The 19,686-nt window shown below is 38.8% G+C and overlaps 1 protein-coding gene and 1 long non-coding RNA gene across 4 annotated transcripts in view; one reads left to right on the top strand and one right to left on the bottom strand.

Annotated features, from left to right (window-relative positions):
• The window catches only part of DLGAP2 (DLG associated protein 2), a 459,052-nt gene that overhangs the window by 148,642 nt on the left and 290,724 nt on the right, over positions 1-19,686 (bottom strand). The gene's annotated exons all lie outside the window — the stretch shown is intronic.
• The window catches only part of LOC132711120 (uncharacterized), a 40,990-nt gene continuing 21,355 nt past the window's right edge, over positions 52-19,686 (top strand). Inside the window, exons 1-2 of the long non-coding RNA XR_009621926.2 lie at positions 52-262; positions 7,099-7,165. This is a non-coding gene — a long non-coding RNA (uncharacterized LOC132711120). The remainder of the gene's footprint in view (positions 263-7,098; positions 7,166-19,686) is intronic.

Here is a 19,686-nt window from a genome sequence, read left to right as displayed (position 1 = left end):
ATACAATTTACACAGTAATTCTTTCTTTTTTTTTATTCTTATAGAGATATTAAATCTCATTCTCAATACACAAGAACAAAATTGAATTAAAAGATGGAGGAAGGAGACCATCGAGCAAGGAATAACATTAAAGAGCCTTGGTAGTACAGTGGTCTAAGGCACCCTGTTATTAAGCTGGTTATTAAGACCAGCTGCCTGCAATTACTGTAGGTTCGAATCTCGCCAAGGCTCAAGGTTGACTCAGGCTTCCATCCTTTCTAAGGTAGGTAAATTGAGGACCCAGTTTGTGGGGGCAATAAGCTGACTTTGTATAAATATATAAAAGGATGAAGGCTATTGCTGAGCACATTGTAAGCCGCCCTGAGTCTCCGGAGAAGGGCGGCCAGTAAATCAAATAAAAAAAAAAAAAGGAGGATATGGCTGACCTCCCTTATACTACTTGGAGTATCCTGAATAGGTTGAGAGTTGGAATGCCTAAATGTAAAATCAATATATTCAAGCAGAGGCTCTTAGCAGATAACAACACGCTGTGTGAATGTGAAGAGACACAGAGTCTGGTCCATCTGCTTGGTATGTTGGCTACTACCAGAAACATGTACCGATAATGACTTATTTTTGGCCAACGACAAAGCCAAGAAGGTGGCTTCATTTTAAAGTTTGACCTAGAATAGGAAAAGAGTGAATCTCATGTCCTTCCCATTCAAAAGACCAAAAAGATAAACATTAAAGAGCATCCTGAGATTCACAGGAGTGGGAAGTTTCATCTTTTTGATCAGAGCTGACAAACATGACTGGATATTCTAGGCATTTCTTTAATAGGTTTGGGCATTAAAGAAGAAAGATCAGCTAAACTACCAATTGAAGTTCTCTGAAATCAATTATTAGAGATAAGCAACTGCAGAAGGGAAGTCTCCTGCAGTACTGATAGGCAAGTTTGCTTTAAATATTTGCAAAATGTTGCAGGTATGACTTTGCAATCTAAACCAAGGTCCAAAGTCCAACCCCTGCAGATATCTGATGTCAGCCCTTCAAGGCAGTCTAGATAAGAAACAGAAACCATGAAAATCTATCTTTATTGTAACATTCACACATATTGATTGCCACAGTCTGATAATGCACTTTTGAAAGCGATCAAACTGATCTCTGCATTTTTGACAGGGTGAGTGAGCATTTCCACCACTTGTAACCCATCAGACATCTGGTGATAGGAAAAACACAGTTAGTTTCCATTCGGTGCCAGGAAGGTTCCTGATCTTATTATGGATAGTGCTGTTTACTAAATGATCCAGCAGCCATAACTTCCATCGCAACAATTTTAAGGAAGTCTAATGCAGAGAAAAGATGAAGACATTCTTTTTGTGCCAAAACATTGTGGGATAATTTTAAAATATGTACAGCTCACCACTGATAATGCCATTTAGAATAACAAGCTAGATAAAGATAGCTATTTTTGCATAATTCTGTTTCAGACATCTGGGGAAATCACTTAATCTTTTTTTTTTTTTACTTCTGTATTAAAGAGATATTTTTTCTTCTTCGCTTTTCTTTTGGAAATGACAGATGCTTCGAATCGCTAACAACCATCTTTATTTCTTCGTTTGTACATGTGGAAATTTAAATTTAAATATGTAGATGTTTAACAGTACTGATAGACATGTTAGACATAAATGATTAGAATAATTTAAAACAATCAGGCAGTTAGGTAACCCTTTCTGACATAACAACGAAGCATCTGAACTGAACTGTCCTACTGCCTATATGTCCCCAATTCTACAACTTAATTAGTGAGCTTTGAGTAATAGTTCAAAATATTTCTAGTTTCAAAATTCATGGTAGATTATTAATGTGAACATCAGGAATTTTAATCATTTTAATAACAAAACAACTGCCATTACTGCACCCTGAGGTAATGGAATATTTAATATGATACAAACTGTGAATCTTCTACAAGTTAATTGAAAATATGTATAGTATATATACCTACCACTGTATATTGAATTAGGATGTTCATGACCAAACAGAATGTATTTAAATTCATACTACAAAAACAGAACATTACTGAGCCTTAACTATGCATCAGTAACATTCTCAATATTATAAAAGTCGAACCACACAATATTACTTTCTTGGAAAAAATCTACATTTGCAGATTTTTACATAAAGAAAACCATCCTACCATGAACATCCTGTATAGGGAATTAACCACTTGATTTCAGACATGGCTCTATGGTAATTGATAACTTCTGTCGTAAATTGCATGAGAGATATTGTAGGGCAAATACACACACAGAGAGAAATATAAATTGTGATGTGATGTTATTTTGGATGTTATCTGAATTTAAAAAGAAGATTGAGAAGGAACTGGAAAACCTGTCCCCAATTTAGGTGCATTCATTGTGGATTTTGTACGGAAAACCCACAAACCCTCTACACAAACCTATGTACATATGGACATAACAACTTGTTTATGTTGTTTGGAAAAGGCCATTTCATATTGTGTCCCATACATATGTATTAATTAAAGCTAGGAACATTTCAAAGGGCCTTTGGTCTACTCAAGTTGTAGTAGAAATATTTATACTTCTTCACTTTTAGTCATTAAAAAAATTACTTTTCACTATTTTCTAGATGCTAGTAAATGAACCAAAGAAGGCAGGGAAAGAGGCAATTTTCATTCCAGAAAACTTTAATTAACACAAAAAAGAGGGAATATGTTTGCAAAATGCTGAGGGACAGTGAAAATGCTGCATATTCCACTTTATTTTTATTCTACCACATCAATGCTTTCAGAATCAGTAATAACCAGAGAAGTGGAGAATCAACAGTATAGTTTGCAGCACTCAGGATGTCAGAATACTGTCAATTTGGTCAAATGTTAAATTATGCCTTGAGAGACCAATTTGTTGCTTGTTTGTACAATAATCAGATGTGGATAAAATTACTAGCTTCTCAGCGCTAACAATCACAAAGGCAGCTGTCAACTTGTACCCTGGGAATTGCAAAGAAATATATTTTGTATTACTGTATTTTTAGTTTTCATTTGCGAACAGTTCTCAGAAAGGCTTTTTTGAAGGTCAGAGTATATAAATGTTCTAAACAAGAAGTAAACAGGAGTTCTTTTGTGAGCAAAATGGCAAATCCTGGAAAACTCAGTCATGTACATAAATGGTGTTTTCTACTACTCATATTGAGAAGCACTGAATAGCTCACCAATTTATTTGCAAACTCAGAAGGAATAAATCAATCAACAGTGGACTGACATTCTTCTTATTTGCCCGCAATTTATTTATAATACATTAAATTTATATGCCAACCATCTCACTGTGGGCACCTACAATAACTTCATACTGAAAGCCGAGGTGGCGCAGTGGTTAGAGTGCAGTACTGCAGCTACTTCAGCTGACTGTTAGTTCAGCAGATCAGTGGATCAAATCTCACTGGCTCAAGGTTGACTCAGCCTTCCATCCTTCCAAGGTGGGTAAAATGAGGACCCAGATTGTTGGGGGCAATATGCTATTTAATATACTGTCTTTGGTTTAAGCTGCCCAGAGTCCTCGGCGAGTGGGCGGCATAGAAATATGACTAATAAATTAAATAAATAAAATAAATAAATAAAAGCATATTTGGTATGTGCAGTTCAAAACAGGAAGTCTTCCAGATAGTATCTTACAAATGCTATCTGGAGTTAGGTAGGACTTTGAGGTTGATTGATGTGACTGCTACTAAAAAGAGGTTAACAGAATGGCTGTTGTCTCCATCCTTAAAATATGCTATCTTTAAATTTCACCATTCTAAAATTTATAGCCTACAATTTACAGATATGAAAATATGGTGTCTGTATAGAAAGTAAGCTGTCTTATTCTTGCACCTGAAAATTCTGGCAGGCTAATTGAAAAATAACATTACCTTAGGCCAGTGATGGCTAATCTTTTTGTCGTTGTGTGCCAAAAGCGTGGGGAGCATGGGGGTGTCATGTGTCTGTGTGCCCACACCCATAATTCAATGCGCCCCACCCCCCATGCATGCACGTGCAATCCCCCGCGCTCCTCCCGCTTTTGGCATGTGATGGCATGGTAGGCCCAGTAGGCCCGTTTTTTGCCCTCCCCATGTTCCAGAGGCTTTTTTGGAGCCTGGGGAGGGTGAAAACGGCCTTCCCCACCCCCCTCCAGAGGCCCTTCGGAGGCCGGAAATGGCCTGTTTCCCAACTTCCAGTGGGCCCGGAAAGCCCGAAAATCAGCTGGCCAGTGTGCGCATGTGCACTGGAACTGAGCTAGGGCAATGCTTGCGTGCCCACAGATATGGCTCCGCGTGCCACCTGTGGCACACGTGCCATAGGTTTGCCATCATGGCCTTAGGCTTTCTCTTCCTCTCCAAGTTGGGAAGCAGAAAAGAGATACGTTTTGTTGTATTTCAAGTAAATGCTGTTGCTGGGGGGACAGGACAGGGTGGGGGGAACACCTCATCCTTTCCCTAGTAACATGTAAGAGTGAACTCTCTACTCAAACATGTAAAAGGTTAATGAAAACAAACCTTGAAAGGACTGACTGCATGACTGAAAATTCCTGCTGGATAGACAAGCTACGTATTATTGTATCAGGAACTAATAGCAACTATGGCATGAATATAATGAAAGAATGGTCAGACTGTATGAGTTATTATGCCTGGAAGCTTTTAGAGTCTGGAAGAGTGGAAATGTGAATTACTGGACTCTTCCTCTTTCTAAAATAAATTTCTGTGAGTACTAGAAAAATTTTCTCATTTATGGAATAGTCCCTTGTTAAAAGGGTATGTCACGTCATGACCAGGCCCTGAAATCTGTTGTTGAAAACCTTTAGCTTTTTCATGAAAAAGCTAAGGAAGTCCTATTTTTGTTTAACAGAACAGATTAACAAAACAGATATCGTACGTATAATGAAAAATAGATTACTAGTTTGTTATGTGGATTAAATGCAACACCATTAGTTTATGTTTTTAATAATTTTTAGAAGCTTTCAAGATTGTCATAGCTGGGCATTTAAACTGGGCTTTCATTTTAAGTAAATGTTTAGGACTAGTGTGGCTGGCTCAAACCCCATTTTTATCTAAACTCCATTGTTGTCTCTGTTTCCCTTTTCGAGTCTTCTGCTCTGCCTGTACTTTCCTGGGAGGATCAGGCAAGACTGCCATCATCAAATAACTCATAACAGGCTGCAGTCAATTCTAAGTCCCTTTTTCTTGTGGCAGATAAGTTAGCTAGAAAGTTTGGCATATTCAGCTGCCAATCTTATCAACCAGCAAGGAAAGGACAGGGGGCTGAAATGCTACATTGGGAGGGGTGTGAAGTGCTTGTTGCCTATTGCTTGTTAACAATCATGCACTTTTGTTTAGAAGTTTATAAAAGCTATGCTAATTTGTGTATTGGGGCTCCCAATTTTTGACTTGGGTCCACATCTTTGGTTCTGTGCAGAATAAATAGATTTTGTAATTTCCTTGCCTTGTGTGATAAATTGGTTCCTTTGCATCGAGTAAACGAAACGAAACGAAACGAAACGAAACGAAACGAAACGAAACGAAACGAAACAAAACAAAACAAAACAAAACAAAACCAGTTTGAATGGGCCAGTCCACGGTTTGGCCAACAAATGGTGTTGCACTAATACTGCTAGGGTCAGATATTTCACATATGCGCCCAATTAATACAGTTCATTTGTTCATTTTACATAAAGTTGTATGCAGTGGTGGGTTTCAACCAGTGTTACCACCGGTTCGCTTCATGCACGCGCTTCACTTCGCTCTGCGCAAGCGCAGTGTATTAAGGAACAGCTGAGACACAGAAATCCGCTCTGCTATGTCTTTCAGCTGGGCTAAAAATGACCGAATATAAGGTATGTATAACGCAGGGGCAGACGGGAGGGCCAAGCTAACCATCAGAGAGAAGCGGTCCACTCTCACCTCACCATCTCCGCTACCGACTCGCCCAAACCGGTGAGAACCGGTAGCAACCCACCACTGGTTCTATGTTTAAGTCAGGTCTACAGCAGTGGACTTCAAATAATCAGAATGAGCTGAATTTTTTTTTAAAAAAATGAAAATCAGACACTTAAATCACAGAGAGAATAAACAACAATGCAGTTGAAGCATTTAAGGACTTAATGTAACGGGTAGTACAAAAATGAGTGTCAAGATGAAGTAGCACCAGTTTATTTTTAAAGCACGCATAGTTAAAGTGAACTTTGCATGCATTTGTCTCTTGATATTACATCTAACTCGTTGGAGTGTGTGAGTGTGTGTGTGTGTGTGTAAAATGATGGCCACCATCACTGAAATTCCTGAGTTCCTGAGCTGATTACTCAGCAGAGTCTGTGAAGCAAACTGAACACACAAATCAGACTATTTCCTCTTTTCCTTCCACACACACAAAAAGGATGTCATTTGACACCATGCGGGGAAAGCCATGGAAATAATGTTCTTTTACCCCTTAAATAAAAACAAATACAGCTTGGTGCAGTTCCTAGCTAGACTTCAATATACACAATTACCACTGTTAACCACAAAGTGAAATCTCAGCTGGGAGATTATAAAGCAAGTGTTTGCTTTAGGGTTTCTAGCTGCCTCCCTTGAGAACCAGAAAAGAAGAAACAATCTATTTATTATTAAACAAATGCTTTGCATTTCATGGGCTGTTTTTCAATTAAGAAAACATCATCAGGCTCAATAATGGCCAGCCCCCTTACCATTCATTTTATGAAATATGAATGGTGAATGGCATTGTGGTCGGAGTGTCCCTAGAGAACAGGGAAACTAGATTCAAGTCCACCTCAGCTATGTGTGACTTTGGCTCAAGCACTCAGAACAGGAAAGTCGTTTCAGAAATAAAACTGAAGGGCCATATTGAGCTCATGGAGGAATGATGGGATGAGGAGGAGGAGGAGGGAGGAAGATGGAGGAGGAAGAACGACAGAAGGGGAAAGAGGAGGAGAAAGGGGAAGGAGGAGGAGGTGGAGGAGGAAGATGGAGGAAGAAGAAGAAAGAGGAGGATTGCTCCAGGATCTTTTTGCAAAGGGGCATTTTGGCAGAAGATTTCAGCTTTTTTTGTTCTTGCTGTTGTTGTTCCCACAGCCAAAGTCCAGCCCAGCAGACAGACTGCCCTTGCCTTGGCAGCAGCAGGAGGAAGAAAATGGCAAAGGTAAGCTGGGTGATGGTGAGCAGGATAGCATGGGTCTTGGAGTTCAGGATGGCCAAAGGGCAGAGACTGGAATATATAGGCAGTTGAGGGGAGTTGGAGTGATCTACAGCCATAAGTATGGATGGGTTGTTCACATGACTGGGGTAGGACATTGCAAAAGCCATAATGTTAAGCATGGGTTATAAGTCCATTTTTTTAGCACTGCCGTAACTTCGAATGGGTGCTGAACAAATGGTTGTAAGCCAAGGACTACCTATAAGCCTTAAAGTAGGTTTGACATAGTTATTAAAAGAGGAAATTTCTTTCTCTTGTCTATCTGACTAAGGTTGCCTTGAAGTCCATTACTGTCCTGCTCATGCTGATCTTTGGATTCATCCCAAAACTGGTCTACCTCATTTCACATAATGTTTCTTTAAAAGTCAATTCAAATAGCTATTTAAGTTTTTCCTCATTAAAAAAAAATGTCCTTTTTATATTACTTTCTGGAACATTAGAAAAAAAATATAAAGAAAATGCAATTTTGTAATAATCTTGAGCCTGAAGACAACATTTCCCCCCTTAACTTGTTAATCTCTCTTGTAATATCTAATTCATAGTTCTTCATATTTCTATAGCAACGTGCCTTACATAAGCTGGGTTACTCAACAGAGTTGTGAGTTGAAAAGTATCAATTGTACCAGCACTGATGCATAAACTTTCCAACTCCAATATAAATTTCTCACATGAATAGAACTGCCGAAATGTATGGGGAGTGACATGCAGTAAAATTGTTCTGAAACCATAAAGAAGGGATTCTCCAGCATTAAGCAAAACAACTCCTTCCAGAATGTGGAAAAAAGCTTTGAAAACGTTGCTTACAGCTTGCAGAAATGCTTCTGAATTATTCATTAAAAGAAACTTCCCGGAGAAGCAGCCACAGCATTTCTTGCTATCCAGACAATTCCCACACCAAATTCCAATCAGCAGTAAAACCACTCCTATTCATCACAATTCTACTTCATGCTCCTTAAAGCTATTTGCTACAGATAGGAGATCGTGGGTGTTTTTACATACTAAGCAATTAACTACGTTATTTTAGTTACCATCCCCTTTAGCATTTTGGAGTGATTTCATTTCCTTTTCAAGTTTAGTAAATAAAAATAAAATAATATGATAGGTCTATACAGAGCAGCTCTGTGGATAGGTATTATCAGTGATAGTTACATTGAATTTGTCATGTTCAGCTGTTTGAAAGAATTTGGAGACAAATATTAAGAGAAGGCTGTCGCCTTCATAATGGACAAGGAAAGGACAAGAGGAGTTATCAGTACTTTGATTACCCACTCAGGCAAATCTAGCTTGGTTCCCCCCCCACCCCCCCACCCCGTTAGCTATGCAAATTGGCAGGAACAACCGAACAAAGTTAATATGTGTTTCTGGTCACTGATGTAATCACTATATACAGTATAAGATTAGAATGGGTGTGGGGTGTTTGTGAGCCCAGGGAGGCCAGGGAAAGAGGGTGTGGGGTGCACGTGTGTATGTGTGTGAGTGAGTGAGTGCAGGGAGGCAGGTGAAGGAGGTCATGGGATGAGTTTGAGCAAAGGGGGAAAGAAGGGCATGGTGTGCAATGAGGGGTGGGGAAGGCTTTTCTTGCTGGTTTCCCCATTGACTTTGCTTGTGGGAAGCCAGCAAGGAAAGTCACAAATGGAAATCACATGACAGCAGTATGCTGCAAACAGTTGTAAATTCAAGCTGGTTGCCAAGAACTTGAATTTTGTTCACATAACTATGCAGGTATTGAAATGGCTAAAAGTCTGAGGACTAGTCGTAAGTCTCCCTTGTTTAACTTCAAACGGTTGCTGAATGAATGATCATAACTTAAGGACTACTTGTATTGAAATGCCTCTGTGTGTGTGTGTGTGTGTGTGTAAATAAATAAGATGGGAGTTGGCTGGACGCTAAAGGAAACCAGATGACAATTTAAGGAGAAGAACACTTCAACTTATTTATACAGAATGGTGCATCATATTTTAACAATGGATGTACTAAAGGATATTTGAGCACATTAGATCCAGAAGTTAATTTGAAAAATGTCTGCTGTTATATACTGATCGTGGTTAGAAAATGTTATGGAAAAGGAACAAGCTTTACTAGATGAGACTGATTCTGATTTGAAAGGGGATATAAAAATGACTGGTTATGGGAATGATGTGGAAAGAGATGTTACAATAGATATATAAATGAAATCCAATGATGTTTTATCAAATCAAAAGAGTGACCTGGATAACTTTCTTATACTTATAAAAAAGGGACATTAATATTGTGAAGAATTTTGTGTGAGAGAAAAAAGAATAAGAAATCAAGTTCCAAGACTTTATTTGACTGGATTAAAGATCAGATTGTTAAAAGACAGGGAATGTTAAGATGGTTGCTCAAGACTAAAACAGATACATTGCTATCTCTGGTAACTTGTAATGGACTTTGCTGATCAGGACTAAATGATGAGGCTTCGAAGATTTGTTTATTGAAGAGATGAAGTATGAGAAGAAGAGACCATTTATTGTATTTTAAGAGAAAATGCTAAATTACTAAAATTGTATATAGTTCTTATGAAGGGAGAATACTCTTTATATATTCATTCCACTTTCTTTTCTTTCTTTTTTCTCTTTCTTTTTGGCACATTGATTCTTCTTTACTTTTACTCTGGTTTATATTAGTTCTTATTTTTTTAATTATAAACTTCAATATTATTATATAGAAGGGAATATGAAATTAAAAGCAAAAACAAATAAATTTAGCTTTTATAGGGCAAACAGCTAGGCCAGTTCCACATTTGAGTTTAAAATCACTGTATTGTCATTAAATTTGTTATTAGATATCTTTAAGCCTATGAAATCAGAGGTAAGGTCCCAGTGAGCTAAATAAATATATTTTCTTTACATACTGTTCTGGTTTACAATCAGGTAGATATAATTTTTTGCTTTTATTTAACCTATATTTGATAATCCTTCTACATGTGAGTTATAAGTCTAAATATTGCATTTAAAGACTAGACTTTGGATAATGTACAGTTAAATAAATTGACAAAATCAACAAAATATAAAATAACAAAAATTTAAAGAATGTTCCACTGGATAACTTATGATTGCTATCTTTCAGCAGTTAGTTAATGGGCTTTTATTTAAACACAATTACATCTGTTCTTTTCTCAGTTTACTGTATTTTTAAAGTTTCTAATGATAGGGATCTCACTGCTTGCCTTGATAATTTGCTTCAATGCATGACTATTCTTGGAAACATCTTCCTTATAAATTACTAAAATCTTGCTTTCTTTGTTCCAGCCAAGACATCCATATTTTTAAAATTAAATGTTTGGTTACTATTATTAGTGACAATTTATATTTATGCCTTTGACTCAGTCTTGAATATTTGACAAGTTTTCTTGGCAATATTTTTCAAAAGTGGCTTGCCATTGATTTCTTCCTAAGGCTGAGAGGGAGAGAGTGACTGCCCAATGTCATCTAGCTAATTTCATGCATAAACCAGAACTACAACTCATGGTCTTCCTGTTTCTAGCTCATTGCCTTTAACTACTACACCAAACTGGCTGTCAGCTCTACCATCCTTGCTACACTCTGCTAAACTATTGGAATCCTGCCATAAACTGGGAGAGGGGGCACAGGCATTTGGGGAAGAAGTGCAGGAGGAAGTAGAAGGAGGCAAAGGGAGGGGGGAGGGATTGGCACTGACATAAATCAGACGTGTGAAATCCAGACTAATCCAGCTGCCCAAGGAGGCCTAGCCTGGGAAAGTATGCACAATCATTTCAAGACATGCCTAAAATCAAAACGATTCCCAAAATATTGCACAGGGTTGCTATTGGATACTGACAGTCTGGCAAAGGGGAGGGGGAAATCACAAAGGGGAAAACTTGTAACTTTGTATGGGAAGCTTTAGTTCTTGCCTGCTTTTGCTGCAACCAGTAATCCTTAGTAAAAGCACCTATCACTCAACCAAATGGAGTCAAGGGTTTTTCTTTCCTAGGGATCCGGCTGGGGCAAGTCTGACACTGGTTCACACTATAGACAACAGCATGACAATAGTTAATGTTGCTTGAACATTGCAAAGAAAAACAAGAACACTTACTGTATATATGTGCTAAATATGTTAGCATATTAAATGTCCTTAATAGATTACCAGTATGGAATACAAGGCCAAGGTCCACACTGTAATTAGAGAGAGATGAAAAAAATAACCAAATGCATTTGGATTTAGCTAAGAAAGAGGTTATCTCACTCTCATGTAGATTTGTGGACTTGAAAATGATTCTCTCTAAGGAAAATCATCCTGAAAAGCAATTCCACATGTCTTCCAATCAAGATTCTGATCTTTGTCTTTAAAAGATGTGGGTGCTCCATCAATGGAGGCTTTCAAGAAGAGACTGGACAGCCATTTGTCTGAAATGGTATAGGGTCTCCTGCTTGAGCAGGGGGTTGGACTAGAAGACCTCCAAGTTTCCTTCCAATTCTGATGATGATGAACATGATGGTCTGATTAAGAGTAATGTTGAATAATTTCCAAATTTATCTTGAAATGTAAGCTTTTCAGTTACTGTAAAGTTGTTGTTACTATACTACTACTATGGGAAGAATCAGAGAGCATGTCAGGTCAACAACAAGGGCGCTTATATCTTGTCTTGTTAATAAACAGCAGATGCAGTTAACTACATGATCTTACTGAAAAAAATAGAGCAGTAAAGACTGATACTAAATTTTCTTTTTATATATGATTAGTTGAGTGACACAGGACATATGTGAAGTTGAATGGTGTATTTTTGGTGAATAAAGGAAAGTTGTGGTTGATATCCTCAACAGTGAGCAGGTGCTGAACATTGCACCGGCATGCTATTGATCATATCATATCACTTTTGGTCCTTCCTAATTTTGCTGTAATGATGGATGATGCTTTGTGTGCATCTAAGCTACTTTGAAAGAAGAAATGCATAATACTTAGGAGTGATATTTTGTCTAGAAGTTCCTAAAAAGTCAACAAAGGCCAAAGCTTACATCAAAAGAGGCAATATTGAGATAGAAACAGAAGGTAGGAAATGAAACAAGAACATACAGTGCTTCAAATCTGATGCTACAAACATGGTTTGAAGAGGACATAATTCTCCATGCCACATTGTCATTGCCTCCTTAAAGAACCTAGGACTGCACAGTAGCCACAACAACACACAAAAATATACATTTCAGTTAAGAAAGTGCTGTTAGGTGAGATGAGACAAGGTATTTTGGAGAAGATGTGGGATACTCCTGATAAATTAAAATGTTTATTTTACTGATATTACCCCAGTTACTATGTGAGCTCAAGAAAATATAAATGTTATTTAAGGACAACAGATAGTGACAGATTTGGCTAAATGGGAGAATTTGCAACTATCATTGATAGGGAGGATATCAACTATTAAAATGAATATATTGCCTAGAATTTTATATTTGTTCCAGACAATTCCAATTAGGTTGGGAAAAGAGTATTTTGAAGATCTAAATAAAATTGTGTTAAAATATATCTGGCAGGGTAAAAAGGTGAGGATAAAATTAAAATTGTTGCAAGATGTTAGAACAAGAGGAGGTTTTGGTTTGCCGGATTGGGAATTATACTATCAAGCTTGATGTGGATTAAAGAATGGATAATGTTATGAAATATTAGATTGTTGACTTTAGAAGGACATGACTTGCTGTTGGGTTGGCATACTTTCTTATGGTATATGAGTACAAAAACACAGGGTTATTTTAGAAGACACGTTATATGAGAGTCTTTGTTATCAAACTGGGAGAAGATTAAAAGATATCTTATTTAAAAATTTAAAAATTCTGGTTATCTACTATTGAAGCATTCTCATACTCAATAACATTTAGAAAGGAACAAATTGTTAGATATTGTGAATTATTGAATGAAAAGGGTGAACTTAAATCAAAGCAAGAATTAGAAAAACAAGAGATAAAAATGGATTGGTTTTCATATATACAAATACAGTCTAGATATGATAAAGATTCTAAGACAGAGGGTTTTTACAGTAATTTGATGAATTTAGATAAAATTTTAACAGGTTCTGATGAAAAACTGTATGGTTATCTATTAGAAGTAAAACTGGAAGAAGAACAAGTTAAAGAGACAATGATTGCATGGGGGAAAATTTTTGGTTATGGGATTGATCTAGAGAAATGGCAAAAATTGTGGTTGCAAAACTATAAAATGACAATGTCAACAGCATATAAGGAGAATTTGTATAAGATGTTTTACAGGTGGCATCTACCCCTGGCGAGAATAGCCAGGATGTTTAAGAATAAATCGGAGAAGTGTTGGAAGTGTTATCAGACTCCAGGTTCATATTACCATATGTGGTGGACATGTGCAGAAGCTAAAAGATATTGAACTAAAATCCACACATGGTTGGAAAAAATGACAAAGAAACACATTGACTTTAAACCAGAGATATTTTTATTAGGGATTTTATCAGAAACATATAATAGAGAATTGAGATATTTAATTGTAAATGTTTTAACAGTGGCTAGACGCCTGGAGAGCGATTGGAGGGCCAGTCGCTCCGAATCTGACCAAACACTGGTGAGGCCTCATATTAAGATCTACCTAGTGGCGATAAAAGTGGCAAAATCTAATTATTTTTCCGCTCTTATCAAGTCTGCAGAGAACCGCCCAGCAGCCCTGTTTAGGGTGACCCACTCCCTCCTTCATCTGGGAGCAATGGAAGACCCCTTACAGGGCAGGGCTGAGGATTTTGTGCAATTCCTGCATGACAAAGTCACTCAGATTCGGGAAGGCCTGGACTCTGATTGGGTAGATTCGGATGGGGTGACGGAGGTGGGTCTTGAGAATGTTATCTGGGAGGGTTTGACCCTATGACTCCCAAGGACATGGACAGGATTCTGGGTAGGCTTAGTGCTGCCACATGTTTATTGGACCCGTGTCCCTCCTGGTTGGTGCTGGCCTCCCGGGCGGTTACACGAGGCTGGCTCCAGGGGATTATTAATGCCTCTTTGAGTGAGGGTTTCTTCCCTCCCTCTTTGAAAGAGGCGGTGGTGAAGCCCCTCCTCAAGAAGCCTTCCCTGGACCCGGCTATATTAGCAAACTATTGTCCAGTCTCCAACCTTCGCTTTGTTGTGAAGGTTGTTGAGAGCATGGTTGCGCGACAACTTCCCCAGTACCTGGATGAAGCTGACTATCTGGACCCGTTCCAGTCAGGCTTCAGGCATGGAAATGGCATTGGTCGCATTGGTTGATGATCTCTGGAGGGCTCGGGACAGGGGTTGTTCCTCTGTCCTGGTCCTATTAGATCTCTCAGCGGCTTTTGATACCATTGACCATGGTATCATGCTGTGACGATTGGAGGGGCTGGGAGTGGGGGGCACCATGTTGCGGTGGTTCTCCTTCCTCTCTGACCATACACAGTTTGTGTTGGCAGGGGGACAGAGGTTGACCTCGAGGCGCCTTGTTTGTGGAGTGCTGCAAGGGTCGGTCCTCTCACCCCTTCTGTTCAACATTTATGTGAAGCCACTGGGTGAGATCATCCGTGGTTTCGGGGTGAAGTTCCATCAGTATGCTGACGACACTCAGCTGTACATCTCCACCCTGGACCATCCCAATGATGCCCTTGACGTGATGTCCCGGTGCCTGGAGGCCGTGCAGATCTGGATGGGGAGGAACAGGCTTAGACGCAACCCTTCCATGACCGAGTGGCTGTGGTACCTGGCGTCCCGGTATAGTCAGCTGGTGCCATCGCTGACTATTGGGGGTGAGATCCTGGCCCCCACAGAGAGGGCTCACAACTTGGGTGTTCTCCTGGATACACGGCTGTCTTTGGAAGAGCATATGACGGCCGTGGCCAGGGGAGCTTTCTATCAGGTTGTGATACACAGGAAATGCCTGTCACCCAGAAAATAAATGACAGAGAGTTGAGAGATAAGACAAGAATACTATTTATTAATTATTTCTTTGCAAAGGTCCCCCTCAAAGTGAGGGAGCAAATTACCATTCGTTCTCGCCGTCTTTTATACAATTTCAGGTTACACCTTACAGGATACAAGCATGTCCCTTGAGTACAATTTCAGACTTTATATAACAGATAAACACATGGTATTCCCATTATGGAAAGTCCCCATAACTCCAGTATATAAAAATACCCCACTTAAAAATATTGCTTATACATGTAATATCAATATAACAAGTAATATCAGCATATGCGCACTTCCCTTTCTTAACGAGGTCAAGCCGACCTGAACATACTTCCTCCAAAATAATCTCAAGAACACAACTTCCTCTAAAAAACACAGTGTTCACCTGATACACCAGTTGCGTCCCTTTCTGGACTGGGATGCCCTGCGCACGGTCACTCATACCATTGTCATGTTCCATCTGGAGTACTGCAATGCTCTCTACATGGGTCTCCCCTTGAAGAGCACTCGGAGGCTCCAACTGGTCCAGAATGCGGCCGTGCGGGTGATTATGGGAGCAACTTGTCACACCTGCGTGACACCTCTCCTGCACGAGCTGTACTGGCTCCCAGTGGTCTTCCAGGTGCGATTCAAGGTGTTGGTTACCACCTTTAAAGCGCTCCATGGCTCAGGACCAGGATATATATGAGACCGCCTTCTGCCATTGACAGCCTCCCACCGGCCAATTCGCTCCCACAGAGAGGGGCTCCTCAGGGTGCCGTCGGCTAAACAATGTTCACTGGCGACACCCAGGGGGAGAGTCTTCTCTGTGGGGGCACCAGCGCTCTGGAATGAGCTGCCCCTAGATGTGCATATGATTCCCGACCTGCACACCTTTCGCCGCGCCCTGAAGACCCTCCTGTTTCAACAAGCCGGGCTGGCCTAATATGAATATGAATTTTAAATGGGTATATGTTAGCTTTTAATTTGTGGACCAAATTTTGTATATTTGATTTTAATGGTTGTTAAATTTTGTAAATTATATGTGTTTTAATATGGCTGTACATCGCCCTTAGTCCTTCGGGAGAAGGGCGGTATAGAAATCTAATAAAAGTAAAGTAAAGTAAAGTAAAGTAAAGTAAAGTATTTGCTAAAAACTGGAAAAAGGAGAAAATACCTACAGAAGATGAAGTTATTAAGAAAATTATGGAATGTGCTGAAATGAGTAAATTGACATTTGAAATTAGAGAACAGGAAGACAAACAATATTACATGGGACTTATTTTATCAATGGCTAGATAATAAACATGGAAATGAAATATGAAACGTGAAATAAATGTAATAATAAAATATATGAAGTGGTTTTTTACGGGAGATAAGCCACTGTTAAATAATTGGTAAATGAGAATAATAATACAAAGGGATATAATAAATTGTCAAATGAGAGAAATTAAATAACTTGTAAATTTGGGATATGGGATTAAGCATAAAAGAATTGTAATTGATCGATTCATTTTCAGTAATTGTAATGGATGATGGTTGTTTTATGTTTTGTTTTGTTTAAAACAATATTTTTTTTTAAAAAAATAAATGTTATTTAAGGAGATGCAAACAGGTGTGCCATTCACGCCCACACACTTTTTCCTTAAGCTCTTTTTAGCTTCAGGTTCGAAACCTGGTACGTTCCCTGAAAAGATGGTTCAAGGCTTGCATTGTCAGATGATCTTTAGGAAGCGACATCTCTTCATCATAGAGTGAAAAATAGCCAACCTTACTCAAGGAGGTTACCTGAGGCTGTGCATCCCCAACAGAATAGCTGTCAATCTCTGCCAGAACTCATATAGCGAAAGAGAGTCTACTGCATTTCAGGGTAATTGGTTCCACTCCTGAATGGCTCTTGCTATTAAGAGATATTTTTTTTTCTATCATTCAATCAGAATCAGTTTTCCTCTAACCTGAATCCATTGTGCATGTTCTGCATTCTGGAACTACACAGAACACAGCTGAAGAGCTATAGTAGACCTCCTCACAAGCTCATATTCAGCTTATGAACAACTGCAATTTAAGATCCGTTTCATACACATTATTTCTAAATCAGATATTCCTCATCCTGTACTTCCTCATTTACTTTTTTCCTAAGTGAAGAGTGAACTCACTCACTCACTCTCTTAAATTTTAATCTGTTACTTTGATTCAGTTCTTTAATTGTTGTTTCTATGTTCTAGAGTGTCAGCTCTCCCATCCAATTTTGTATTCTCTGAAAATCTGATTAGCATTCTTCCACCTCTTCACTCAAATATTTACTGAAAAATGTTACATTATCCCCAAGACGAAAACATATGGTAACACATTGCCACTCAACACATTGCCCAATGATGATGATGATAAGAAGACAGGTGATGTCTATTTTCAGAGAAAGAAAGGAAAAAAAGAAAAAAAGAAAAGAAAGAAAGAAAGAGAAAAGAGCTTAGTGTAGTAACTATACAGAGATTTCAAGTATTCGATACATTTCACCAGCATTATGTTACTCTCATTATTGTAGCATTGTACTAGATGGTTACTGTATTTTTCAGTCTATAAGACACATTCCCCCCCACCCCCAAAGTGGATGGAAATGTCTGTGCATCTTATAGAGCTAATGTTGCCAAAGCCCCGCCCACCCGCCGACCCCCACCCTTCGGCCTCTGCCTCCCAGCAATTTGCCTCCTTGCAGCAAACAGCAAATAGCCTGGTCAGCTTCAGCACAACCTGATTTGGCATGAGCAGCTGATTGGCAGTTGGATTGGCTCCCGGAATACTGCCAATCAGCTGTTCCAGGCTGCGGGGGTCACTGCCGCCCATCGCTGCCGCTGCCTATCACTGCCTCTGTGTGCTCCATTTTCGGCCTCTGCATGCCCCATTTTCAGCCTCCGTGCGTCCCGTTTTTGACCCATTCCAGGCAGCATGGATCAGGGAGGCCGATCCAACCGCCAATCAGCTGCTTGTGCTAAATCACGCTGTGCTGAAGCTTACCAGGCTGTTTCCTGCAAGGAGGCAAATTTCTGGGAGGCAGAGATAGATTTTTTTTTCTTGCTTTCCTCTCTAAAAGCTAGGTGTGTCTTATGGTCCAGAGTGTCTTATAGTGTCTTATATATGCGAAAAATATGGTAACTGTTCTATGTTTTAAATTATTTTTATGATTTTTGCCTGTGAACAGTCTTGAAAGTATAAAACTTTTTAAACTGAATTTTAAAATGAATAAAACTTGTTCTACAAGTGATATGATTCCACATATTGCAGATGGCGATAATGAAACTGAGAGTGTCTTGCCAAAGACAGAAGTTGATGAATATAATGGGAGGGATACTAATTTTGAGTTCAGTTTCTTACAGTTTCCACTACAGATTTTTATGATGTTATCTCTGCTTACTCCAGTATCTCCTAATAACATCAGTCCAGCTTGAAGGAAAAGATTATGGATCTTTTACAGATGCCATCAAATTTCAACTGGGAAAATAGAAAATTAGTGAATTATTTTAAAACAGACTGCCCATTGCTCATTTTAATTAATTCCGTGACTGAAATAGAAAGTCAGATGAGATAAAAATGTACATTCCTCTGCTGATTGAATTAAGCTGTATAATGCCAAAATTAGAAGTGGAATTTTGTTGAAGACAGGAAGGCAAAAGTGAAAAATGAAAAAAGTAACCCATATATTTATGAGGATACGATTTTTATTTTAGAAACCATTTAAATTATTTTTATCACTATCTTTATATATTGAATAAATCTAACTTGTTCTTCGTCTGATAGTGTAAAAACAGTTTAATATGGAAACTCTCAAAGATAAGTGGGACATCATGAGTTCTAGTCCCACCTTAGGCATGAAAGCCAGCTGGGTGACCAGTCACTCTCTCTCAAAGCCCAACTCACCTCACAAGGTTGTTGTTGTGGGGAAAATAGGAGGAGGAAGGAATATTAGGTACATTCTCCATCTTCAGTTGTTTGTAAAAACAAGAAAGGTGGAATACAAACAAACAAATAAATGTAAGTATGAACCAGTTGCCAAGTATCTGAATTTTGATCACATAATCATGCGATGCTGCAGAGATTGTAACTGTGAAAAATGGTCACTTGTTTCAGTGCCATTGTAACTTTGAACAGTCACTAAATGAACTGTTGTAAGTCAAGGACTACCTGTACTGATACAAGTCGAGGTGGTGCAGTGGTTAGGGTGCAGTACTGCAGCTACTTCAACTGACTGCTAGTTCAGCAGATCAGCGGATCAAATCTCACTGGCTCAAGGTTGACTCAGCCTTTCATCCTTCCGAGATGGGTAAAATGAGGACCCAGATTGTTGGGGGCAATATGCTATTTAGTATACTGTCTTTTGTATAAGCCGCCAGAGTCCTCGGAGAGTGGGCGGCATAGAAATATGAATAATAAAAATAATAAAATAAATAAAAATAAGTCCTATTAAATCGGGCATTTTCATCATTTTTAATTTTAATATATTCGCAGTATCAAGATTAATGTGGGAAGACACACAAGAAAACTAATTTAGCTCAATGTGAAACCAGGGGTGGTGCAAATAATTTATATGAG

This window comes from Pantherophis guttatus, chromosome 1 (assembly GCF_059756535.1).
Source record: "Pantherophis guttatus breed Tessera chromosome 1, ASM5975653v1, whole genome shotgun sequence".
NCBI lineage: Eukaryota > Metazoa > Chordata > Lepidosauria > Squamata > Colubridae > Pantherophis > Pantherophis guttatus.
The sequence above is the reverse complement of the archived record's forward strand: the minus strand, read 5'-3'. Positions and strand labels throughout refer to the sequence as shown.